Source organism: Mesoplodon mirus (genome assembly GCF_964341445.2).
Source record: "Mesoplodon mirus genome assembly, chromosome: 4".
In the NCBI taxonomy this organism is placed as follows: Eukaryota; Metazoa; Chordata; class Mammalia; order Artiodactyla; family Ziphiidae; genus Mesoplodon; species Mesoplodon mirus.
Window position 1 is genome coordinate 111,550,287 of NC_138979.1, and position 12,234 is coordinate 111,562,520.

A 12,234-nucleotide genomic window follows, 5' to 3' on the forward strand; every position below is an offset into this window, starting at 1 on the left:
TGTCTCTTTTTTTGTTTGTTTGTTTTTGTTTGTTTTTTTTGTGGTACGCGGGCCTCTCACTGTCGTGGCCTCTCCCGTTGCAGAGCACAGGCTCCGGACGCACAGGCTCAGCAGCCATGGCTCACGGGCCCAGCTGCTCCGTGGCATGTGAGATCTTCCCAGACTGGGTCATGAACCCGTGTTCCCTGCATCAGCAGGCGGACAACCACTGTGCCACCAGGGAAGCCCTATTTTGTCTCTGTTTTTTTTTTTTTTTTTTTTTTCTTTTTGCGGTATGCGGGCCTCTCACTGTTGTGGCCTCTCCCGTTGCGGAGCACAGGCTCCGGACGCGCAGGCCCAGCGGCCATGGCCCACGGGCCCAGCCGCTCCGCGGCATATGGGATCCTCCCAGACCGGGGCACGAACCCGCATCCCCTGCACCGGCAGGCGGACTCTCAACCACTGCGCCACCAGGGAGGCCCTTTGTCTCTGTTTTTGAAGGATATTTTCTCTGGTTATAAAATCCTGGTTTGACGTTTTTCTTTCAGCACTTTAAAGATGGTGTTGTCTTGTCTTTGGCCTGCTTTTATTTATTTTTTTAATGAAAAAGGAGCTATCATTTTATCCTTTCTCTATATGAAATAAGTCTTTTTCTTTGGAAGGTTTTAAGAATTTTTTCTTTATCTTTGATTTTCAGCAGTTTGAATGATGTATTTGAGGGTGGTTTTCTTTCTATTTATCCTGCCTAGATGTTGCTGAGCTTTATGGATCTCTTGGTTGGGTTTGTCTTTTTTTTATCAAGTTTGGAAATTTGACAGCTGTTACCTTTTTTTTTTCTTTTGGCTGTGCTGGGTCTTTGTTGCTTTGCATGGGCTTTCTCTAGTTGCAGTGAGCAGGGGCTACTCTTCCTTGCTTCTCATTGTGGTGGCTTCACTTGTGGCAGAGCATGAGCTCTAGGCACATGGGCCAATAGTTGTGGCTCGTGGGCTCTGGAGTGCAGGCTCAGTAGTTGTGGCATGTGGGCTTAGTTTCTCCGTGGCATGTGGGATCTTCCTGGACCAGGGCTCGAACCCGTGTCCCCTGCATTGGCAGGCAGCTTCATAACCACTGCACCACCAGGGAAGTCCCCGTTACTTCTTTTTTTTTTCTTGTTATTTAGCATCTTTATTGGAGTATAATTGCTTTACAATGTTGTGTTAGTTTTTGCTGTATAACAAAGTGAATCAGCTGTATGTATACATATATCCCCATATCCCCTCCCTCTTGCGTCTCCCTCCCGCCCTCCCTATCCCACCCCTCTAGGTGGTCACAAAGCACCGAGCTGATCTCCCTGCGCTATGCAGCTTCTTCCCACTAGCTATCTATTTTAAATTTGGTAGTGTATATATGTCAATGCTACTCTCTCACTTTGTCCCAGTACACTTCCCCCTCCCTGTGTCCTCAAGTCCATTCTCTACATCTGCATCTTCTTTATTCCTGTCCTGCCCCTAGGTTCATCGAAACGTTTTTTATTTCTTTTTTTTTAGATTCCATATATATGTGTTAGCATACGGTATTTGTTTTTCTCTTTCTGACTTACTTCACTCTGTATCACACACTCTAGGTCCATCCATCTCACTACAGATAACTCAATTTCATTTCTTTTTATGGCTGAGTAATATTCCATTGTATATATGTGCCACATCTTCTTTATCCATTTATCTGTCGATGGACATTTAGGTTGCTTCCATGTCCTGGCTATTGTAAATAGAGCTGAAATGAACATTGTGGTACATGACTTTTTTTTTTGTTGTTCTTTTTTTGCGGTACGCGGTCCTCTCACTGTCATGGCCTCTCCCATCGCAGAGGACAGGCTCAGGACGTGCAGGCTCAGCAGCCATGGCTCACGGGCCCAGCCGCTCCATGGCATGTGGGAACCTCCCAGACCGGGGCACAAACCCGTGTCCCCCGTATCAGCAGGCGGACTCTCAACCACTGCGCCACCAGGGAAGCCCCTTGACTCTTTTGAATTATGGTTTTCTCAGGGTATATGCCCAGTAGTGGGATTGCTGGGGCATATGGTAGCCTTTTTTAAGTTTTTTAAGGAACCTCCATATGTTCTCCATAGTGGCTGTATCAATTTACATTCCCACCAACAGTGCAAGAGGGTTAACTCCACACCCTCGCCAACCTTTATTGTTCATATATTTTTTGATAACGGACATTCTGACTGGTGTGAGGTGATACCTCATTGTAGTTTTGATTTGCATTTCTCTAATGATTAGTGATGTTGAGCATTCTTTCATGTGTTTATTGGCCATATGTATATCTTCTCTGGAGAAATGTCTGTTGAGGTCTTCTGCCCATTTTTGGATTGGGTTGTTTGTTTTTTTGTTATTGAGCTGCATGAGCTGCTTGTATATTTTGGAGATTAATCCTTTGTCAGTTGCTTCATTTGCAAATATTTTCTCCCATTCTGAGGGTTGTCTTTTGGTCTTGTTTATGGTTTCCTTTGCTGTGCAAAAGCTTTGAAGTTTCATTAGGTCCTGTTTGTTTATTTTTGTTTTTATTTCCATTTCTCTAGGAGGTGGGTCAAAAAGGGTCTTGCTGTGATTTATGTCAAAGAGTGTTCTGCCTATGTTTTCCTCTAAGAGTTTTATAGTGTCTGGCCTTTAATCCATTTTGAGTTTATTTTTGTATTTGGTGTTAGGAAGTGTTCTAATATCATTCTTTTGCGTGTAGCTGTCCAGTTTTCCCAGCACCACTTGTTGAAGAGGCTGACTTTTCTCCATTATATATTCTTGCCTCCTTTATCAAAGATAAAGTGATCATATGTGCATGGGTTTACCAGCTTTCTATCCTGTTCCATTGATCTGTATTTCTGTTTTTGTGCCAGTACCATACTGTCTTTACTACTGTAGTTTTGTAGTATAGTCTGAAGTCAGGGAGCCTGATTCCTCCAGCTCTGTTTTTTTTCTCAATATTGCTTTGGCTATTCTGGGTCTTTTGTGTTTCCATACAAATTGTGAAATTTTTTGTTCTAGTTCTGTGAAAAATTCCATTGGTAACTTGATAGGGATTGCATTGAATCTGTAGATTGCTTTGGGTAGTAGAGTCATTTTCACAATGTTGATTCTTCCAATCCAAGAACATGGTATATCTCTCCATCTGTTTGTATTATCTTTAATTTCTTTTATCTGTGTCTTATCGTTTTCTGTATACAGGTCTTTTGTCTCCTTAGGTAGGTTTATTCCTAGGTATTTTATTCTTTTTGTTGCAATGGTACATGGGAGTGTTTCTTTCATTTCTCTTTCAGACTTTTCATCATTCGTGTGTAGGAATGCAAGAGATTTCTGTGCACTAATTTTGTATCCTGCTACCTTACAAAATTCATTGATTAGCTCTAGTAGTTTTCTGGTAGCATCTTTAGGATTCTCTATGTATAGTATCTTGTCATCTGCAAACAGTGACAGTTTTACTTCTTTTCTAATTTGGATTCCTTTTATTTCTTTTTTTCTCTGATTGCTGTATCTAAAACTTTCAAAACTATGTTGAATAATAATGGTGAGGGGGCTTCCCTGGTGGTGCAGTGGTTAAGAATATGCCTGCCAATGCAGAGGACATGGGTTCGAGCCTTGGTCTGGGACAATCCCACATGCCACAGAGCAACTAAGCCCGTGTGCCACAACTACTAATCCTGCGCTCTAGAGACCGCAAACCACAACTATTGAGCCCGTGTGCCACAACTGCCGAAGCCTGTGTGCCTAGAGCCCATATTCCACAACAAGAGAAGCCACCACAGTGAGACGCCCATGCACCACAACGAAGAGTAGCTCCTGCTGACCACAACTAAAAGAAAGCCCTCTTGCAGCAACGAGGACCTAAGGCAGCCAAAAATAAAATAAATGAATAAATAAATTTATTTTTTAAAGAAATAGTGGTTAGAATGGGCAATCTTTTCTTGTTCCTGATCTTAGAGGAAATGGTTTCAGTTTTTCACCATTGAGAATAATGTTGGCTGTGCTTTTGTCATAAATGGCCTTTATTATGTTGAGGTAAGTTCCCTCTTTGCTTACTTTCTGGACAGGTTTTATTATAAACGGGTGTTGAATTTTGTTGAAAGTTTTTACTGCATCTATTGAATTATCCTATGGTTTTTATCCTTCAATTTGTTAATATGGTGTATCACATTGATTGATTGGCGTGTACTGAAGAATCCTTGCATTCCTGGGATAAACCCCACTTGATCATGGTGTATGATCCTTTTAATGTGCTGTTAGATTCTGTTTGCTAGTATTTTGTTGAGGATTTTTGCATCTGTGTTCATCAGTGATATGACCTGTAGTTTTCTTTCTTTGTGCCATCTTTGTCTGGTTTTGGTATAAGGGTGATGGTGGCCTCATAGAATGAGTTTGGGAGTGTTCCTCCTTCTGCTATATTTTGGAAGTTTGAGAAGGGTAGGTGTTAGCTCTTCTCTAAATGTTTGATAGAATTCGCCTGTGAAGCCGTCTGGTCCTGGGCTTTTCTTTGTTGGAAGGTTTTTAATCACAGTTTCAATGTCAGTGCTTGTGATTGGTCTGTTTATATTTTCTATTTCTTCCTGGTTCAGTCTCAGAAGGTTGTGATTTTCTAAGAATTTGTCCATTTCTTCCAGGTTGTCCATTTTATTGGCATAGAGTTGCTTGCAGTAATCTCTCATGACCTTTTGTATTTCTGCAGTGTCAGTTGTTACTTCTCCTTTTTCATTTCTAATTCTACTGATTTGAGTCTTCTCCCTTTGTTTCTTGATGAGTCTGGCTAATGTTTAATCAATTTTGTTTATCTTCTCAAAGAACCAGCTTTTAGTTTTATTGATCTTTGCTATTGTTTCCTTCATTTCTTTTTCTATTATTTCTGATCTGATCTTTATGATTTCTTTCCTTCTGCTAACTTTGGGGGTTTTTTGTTCTTTCTCTAATTGCTTCAGGTGTAAGGTTAGGTTGTTTATTTGAGATTTTTCTTGTTTCTTGAGGTAGGATTGTATTGCTATAAACTTCCCTCTTAGAACTGCATTTGCTGCATCCCATAGATTTTGGATCTTCGTGTTTACATTGTCATTGTTTCTAGGTATTTTTTGATTTCCTCTTTGATTTCTTCAGTGATCTCTTGATTATTTAGTAGTGTATTGTTTAACCTCCATGTGTTTGGGGGGTTTTTTTTAGTTTTTTTTTTCTGTAATTGATATCTGGTCTCATAGCATTGTGGTCAGATAAGATACTTCATACAATTTCAATTTCTTAAATTTGCCGAGGCTTGATTTGTGACCCAAATATGCTATATCCTGGAGAATGTTCCATGAGCACTTGAGAAGAAAGTGTATTCTGTTGTTTTTGGATGGAATGTCCTATAAATGTCAATTAAGTCTATCTGTTCTAATATGTCATTTAAAGCTTGTGTTTCCTTATTTATTTTCATTTTTTATGATCTGTCCATTGGTGAAAGTGAGGTGTTAAGTCCCCTGCTATGATTGTGTTACTGTCGATTTCCCCTTCTATGGCTGTTAGCATTTGCCTTATGTATTGAGGTGCTCCTATGTTTGGTGCATATATATTTACAATCATTATATCTTCTTCTTGGTTTGATCCCTTGATCTTTGTGTAGTGGCCTTCTTTGTCTCTTGTAATAGTCTTTATTTTAAAGTCTATTGTGTCTGATAGTAGAATTACTACTCCAGCTTTCTTTTGTTTTCCACTTGCATGGAATATCATTGTCCATCCCTTCACTTTCAGGCTGTATGTGTCCCTAAGTCTGAATCGGGTCTCTTGTAGACAGCATATACCAGTGTCTTGTTTTTGTATCCATTCAGCCAGTCTGTGTCTTTTGGTTGGAGCATTTAATCCATTTACATTTAAGGTAGTTGTGGATATGTATGTTCCTGTTACCATTTTCTTAATTGTTTTGTATTTGTTATTGTAGGTCTTTTCCTTCTCTTGTGTTTCCTGCCTAGAGAAGTTCCTTTAGCATTTGTTCTAAAGCTGGTTTGGTGGTGCTGAATTCTCTTAGCTTTTGCTTGTCTGTAAAGGTTTTAATTTCTCCATCGAATCTGAATGAGATCCTTGCTGGGTAGAGTAATTTTGGTTGTAGGTTTTTCCTTTCACCACTTTAAATATGTCCTGCTGCTCCCTTCTTGTCTGCAGAGTTTCTGCTGAAGATCAGCTGTTAACTTTATGGGCATTCCCTTGTATGTTATTTGTTGCTTTTCCCTTGCTGCTTTTAATATTTTTTCTTTGTATTTAATTTTTGATAGTTTGATTAATATATGTTTTGGCACATTTCTCTTTGGATTTATTCTGTATATGACTCTCTGCGCTTCCTGGACTTGATTGACTATTTCCTTTCCCTTGTTAGGGAAGTTCTCAACTATAATCTCTTCATATATTTTCTCAGACCCTTTGTTTTTCTCTCTTCTTCTGGGACCCCTATAATTTGAATGTTGTTGCATTTAATGTTGTCCTACACATCTCTGAGACTATCCTCAATTCTTTTCGTTCTTTTTTCTTTATTCTGCTCTGCGGTAGTTATTTCCACTATTTTATCTTCCAGGTCACTTATCTGTTCCTCTGTCTCAGTTATTCTGCTATTGATTCCTTATAGAGAAGTTTTAATTTCATTTATTTTGTTGTTCATCATTGTTTGTTTGCTCTTTAGTTCTTCTAGGTCCTTGTTAAATGTTTCATGTATTTTCTCCATTCTATCTCCAAGATTTTGGATCATCTTTACTATCATTACTCTGAATTCTTTTTCAGGTAGTCTGCCTATTTCTTCTTCATTTGTTTGGTCTGGTGGGTTTTTACCTGGCTCCTTCATCTGCTGCATATTTCTCTGTCTTCTCATTTTTCTTAACTTACTGTGTTTGAGGGTCTCCTATTCACAGGCTCAGGTTCATAGTTCCCATTGTTTTTGGTGTCTGCCCCAAGTGGTTAACGTTGGTTCAGTGGGTTGTGTAGGCTTCCTGGTGGAGGGGACTGGTGGCTGTGTGTGGTGGGTAGGGCTGGATCTTGTCTTTCTGGTGGGCAGGGCCATGTCCGATGGTGTGTTTTTGGGTGCCTCTGAACTTATTATGATTTTAGGCAGCCTCTCTGCTAATGGGTGGGTTTGTGTTCCTGTCTTGCTAGTTGTTTGGCATGGGACGTTCAGCACTGGAGCTTGCTGGCTGTTGGGTGGAGCTGGGTCTTAGTGTTGAGACGGAGATGTCTGGGAGACCTCTCGCTGATTGATAGTATGTGGGACCAGGAGGTCTCTGGTGTTCCAATGTCCTGTGCTCAGCTCTCCCACCTAAGAGGCTCAGGGCTGACACCTGGCCAGGGCACCAAGACCTTGTTAGCTAGACAGCTAGAAGAAAAGGGAGAAAAATAAAAAGAAAAAAGAAATAAAAGAAATAAAAATAAATGAATAATAAAGTTATTAAAATAAAAAATAAAAAAGTAATAATAATTTTAAAAAGAGAGAAGAAAGCAGTGAAACCAATAAAGAAATCCACTGATGATAACAAGCACTAAAAAGTATACTAAGATGAAGATAAAAATCAGAAACAAGTTAGTCTCAGACAGCAAACCTTAAGTCTGCAGTTGATCCCAGTGTCCACCGGCTCCATTTTGGGGCAATTCATTGTCTATTCAGGTATTCCACAGATGCAGGGTAAATCAAGTTGATTGTGGGGTTTTAATCCACTGCTCCTGAGGCTGCATGGAGAAATTTCCCTTTCTCTTCTTTTTTCGCACAGCTCCTGGGGTTCAGCTTTGGTTTTGGTCCCATATCTGCATGTAGGTTGTCCTCAGGCATCTGTTCCCTGCCCAGACAGGAGGGGTTTAAAGCAGCAGCTGATTAGGGGGCTCTGGCTCATTCAGGCTCAGGGGAGGGAGGGGCACGGTAGTCATAATTGGAATGTGAGGTGAGCCTGTGGCGACAGTAGAAGCCAACATGAGGTTGCAACAGCCTGAGGCGCGCCGTGTGTTCTCCCTGGGAAGTTGTCCCTGCATCATGGGACCCTGGCAGTGGAGGGCTGCACAGACTCCTGGGAGGGGAGGTGTGGATAGTGACCTGTGCTTGCACACAGGATTCCTGGTGGCTGCAGCAGCAGCCTTAGCGTTTCTTGTCCACCTCTGGTGTCCTCGCTGATAGCCACAGCTCTCACCTGTCTCTGGAGCTCATTTAGTCAGTGCTCTGCCTTCTGTGTGCAGACAGGGAAGGAATCCCCTCTCCTCGCGCATCCTGAAACAATGGTCTCTTGCCTCTTAGGCAGGTCCAGACTTTTTCCTGGACTCCCTCCCGGCTAGCTGTGGCGCACTAGCCCCTTCTGGCTGTGTTCACGCAGCCAACCCCAGTCCTCTCCCTGGGATCTGACCTCTGAAGTTCAAGCCTCAGCTCCCAGCCCCAACCCACCCTTGCCGGTGAGCACACAAGCCTCTCGGGCTGGTGAGTGCTGGTCAGCACCAATCCTCTGTGCGGGAATCTCTCCGCTTTGCCCTCTGCACCTGTATTGCTGCGCTCTCCTCCATGGCTCCGAACTTCTGCCCCACCCAACCCCTGTCTCCACCAATGAAGCGGCTTCCTAGTGTTTGGAAAATTTTCCTGCTTCACAGCTCCCTCCCAGAGGTGCAGGTCCTGTCCCTATTCTTTTGTCTCTGTTTTTTCCTTTTTCTTTTGCCCTACCCATGTACGTGTGGAGTTTCTTGCCTTTTGGGAAGTCTGAGATCTTTTGCCAGCATTCAGTAGGTGTTCTGTAGGAGTTGTTCCACATGTAGATGTATTTTTGATGTATTTGTGGGTATAAGGTGATCTCCATGTCTTATTCCTCCACCATCTTGAAGGTCCCCTGTTACTTCTTAAAATATTTATTTTGCCACACTTATTCTCTCTTTCTGGGACTCCAATTACATATACATTAAACTATTTTATGTTATTCCATAGGCCACTAAAAGTCAGTTCATTTTTTTCAACTATATTTCTCTCTGTGCTTCCGTTTGAATAATTCCTATTGACTTATTTTTGTTTCTTCATTCTTTAATTTAAAAGTGCCATTAACTCTCTCCAGTGAATTTATTTCAGATATTGTATTTGTTTAATTACAAAATTTTCAGTAGTTTATTTCTAAGGTTTACTATTCTCATTCTCATCTCCTATTGTCCTTATTTTTTTCTGATAAATTCATTAACATTTATAATAGTTATTTTAAATCCTGCCTACTAATGCCAGTATATGGGTTGTCTGTGGATCTGCTCCTTATGACTGGTTTTTCCTTTGATTATGAGTCACATTTTCCTATTTCTTTGCATGTCTAGTAATTTTTATTGTATACTGAAGATTGTAGGTGATGTTTTGTAGTTATTTTGTTTTCACTTTTCCTTCCCTAAAGAGTATTGTATTTTGTTGTAGCAGGCAATTAAATTACTGGTGGAGCTCCTTGATCTTCTGGAGCCTTGGTCTATTTTAGTTTTGTATTTATTTTTAGGATATAGTCATTAGTCTTGGGATATAGCCCATCTGGGTTTTAAGGAAAATCCTGAAGTGTTTCCTAACCCCGTCTAGATAGTTAGGCTTGAACACCAAATTCTGACACTCCAAAACCAGGTAGCTACTGAAACCTTCCTTCCTTTTAAGCATTCCAGCTGTTCCTTTCCACTGGATACTTGGAGTGCTGCCCTGTACCGTTGATGAGTGGGCCAGAATTTGAGGGGCATTTTTATGCCGATTTGGGGTTTTCTTATACGGTGGTTCCCTCCTTTTTCCACATTCTCCTCTTCAATTTCCTGACATTCCAACAACCCCAAACTCAGCCCTCTGCCTCCACAGCAGCTTTTTTTTCTTGCCATCAATCCCCTATAAGATCCATAAACAAGGGAGTGCCCTCAGGGGAAATTTTAATTAAATGTGCCTATCACCTACTTGGCTTCCCTTCTTTCAAGAGTCATATTTTTCCCTCCGGCTTTAGATTGCTCTCCAATACCTTCAAACAGTTATCTTTTTAATGTTTTTCCAAAAGTTATAATTGTTATTGTCAGGAAGATTATTCTGCTGTAAGCTTCTCCACTGTTACCTGAACCAGAACCTCTTCAGTGAGTGTTCACTGCTCTGTGAAGCAGCTGAGAGTTAAAAGGAAGAAGAGAAAATGGTGTTGAAGCAAAATCTGGGTTATAAAGAAGGAGTTTCCATGATGAGAGAGACAGGCATGTTTTAGGCAGAGAAAAAGGAGGCCGTAGAGAAGAAGAGACTGAAGCCATAAAAGAAAAGGCGGGGGGTGGGGGGACTAACATATGGCACTGTTAGTGAGGGAATTAACTGAGAGCAGCTTTGGCATGTGCAAAAGAGAAGAGGCGAGGGCACAGGTTTTAAAGTAGCAAAGATGGGAGTTGAACCCAAACGGGCTGATTGTCAGGGGAAAACATGAACTTGTGGAAACTGTATAGATCCTTCATATGTAAAAAGGACATGAATAGACAGGGATTAAATTGACTTCAGTTGTGGTTAATGGGACGTATAGGGTGGTGAAGGGATCAAAGTGGGAGGAGTCAAGTGTAACTCTAGAGTTACAGGCTTTAGCTGCCTATGGATGACATGTTGTTCAGTGAAATAGGGTATATGGGAGAAGGAAAGTGTTAGGACAGATAGTGCTTATGAACTGAATTTGGGGCATATTGAATTCAAAAGGCCTGGAAAGCATCCAAGAGGAAATTCTGATAGGCATCTGGATGTATGGATCAGAGAGGTTGGAATGGAGATAATATTTAGGAGATATTGGCTTAAGGATAGCAAATCAAGCTTTGAGAGTGGAAAAAATATGGATTAAGAACGGAAGAGAAGAGGGCTTGGAAAATGTAGATATTTAAAGATGAGTAGAGGAAGAGAAACACAGCACAGAGAAGGAGGAGGAGAAACCTAAGAGATCAGAGGGAAAATAGGCATTGACAATGTCATAGAAGTCACAGAAATCACGGGAAGAGTGTCAAGAAGGAGTATGGTCAATAGGGTAGGATGTCACTTGGAGGCAAAGTAATGTGAGTTTGGAATGTGTCCATTAGATGTAGTGATATGGAGGCCAATGGCAGTCTTGGTGCGAGCTTGCTCAGTGGGGTGACAAGGGCAGAGCCAGTTTAGCCGAGGTGGAGCGCAAGCAGAAAATAAAGACAAAATAAAGACAGGCAGTGCAGAAATCTCTGAAAGAGAGAGTGATGGCTGGAGAGGGTCAGAGGATGGAAGGAGTTTTGTAATAGAAAAGGCTTAAGTGTGTTTAAGACTTAAGCATGTTCCCATGCCGATGGAAAAGTACAAGTGGAGAAAGAGAAGGAAGAGATGCAGAAGAGGGAAGGGATGGTTTAGTGTGCAAATTGCTGATACAGTGGAAAGGGCTGGTATTAAGAAGAGAGATGAGGAATTGGCCTTCAAGCAAGGAAGACCTCCTATTCCACTGAAGAGGAAGAATGCAAGGCTGGGAGGAGATCTGTAGGTTTTGTGCAGAAAGTTTTGGTGAGTGAGCCGCCTAGAGGAGACTAGTGTGATTGCTTAGCAGGGTGAGGGCACAGCAGGGAGGGCCAGCTGAGGTTGGTAACCATGACTTTTCAGCGCTACCAATTTTCTGAATTGTGTCATCTTGTGCAGCAGCCCTCCGCAGGCCCAGCGCAGGCATGGAGAAGGTGGATAGTTAAATTCTGCCAGGGTCAAAGTGTTGCTGGGTGAGTGGGGTAAATGTTGAAAGGGCAAGAGAGTTTAGGAGACTGGACCATGGAATCTTGGAATTTAAGCTGAATGAGGAAAGAACTAAAGATAGGAGGAGACTGTGTGAGTGAAAAGGATTAAGGGGTGTAAATAGTGATGAGAGTAATTGAGTAAGCAACCCCCTGAAAGGTGACTGCATGGTTAAATAGTGGGGTGCATCCATCAGAGGTTTCCGAGTAGAGCAGTTTGGCTGAAACTAGGCCCCAGGTGTATGACCATGAAAGAGGGTGGCTGAACTACAGTATAGAAGATCACTGATGAAGAAGAAGCAAAATAACTGAGAAGCTGTAATATGTGATCGATTATTCATATAGCCCATTCGTTTCCTAGGGCTACTGTAATAAATTAGCATAAACTAGGTGGCTTCAGACAACAGAAGTTCATTCTCTTACAGTTCTGGAGGCTAGAAGTCTGCAATCAAGGTGTGAACAGAGCTATGCTCCCTCCGAAGCCTCTGTGGGAGGCTCCTGCTTGCCCATTCTAGTTTCTGGCAGCCCCAGGTGTTCCTTGGTTTGTGACAGCATT

At 41.7% G+C, this 12,234-nt stretch overlaps 1 protein-coding gene across 3 annotated transcripts in view; it reads left to right on the forward strand.

The window, feature by feature from the left end:
- The window catches only part of RYR3 (ryanodine receptor 3), a gene marked incomplete at its 5' end in the record, with an annotated part of 560,922 nt that overhangs the window by 200,058 nt on the left and 348,630 nt on the right, over positions 1-12,234 (forward strand). The window lies entirely within an intron of this gene.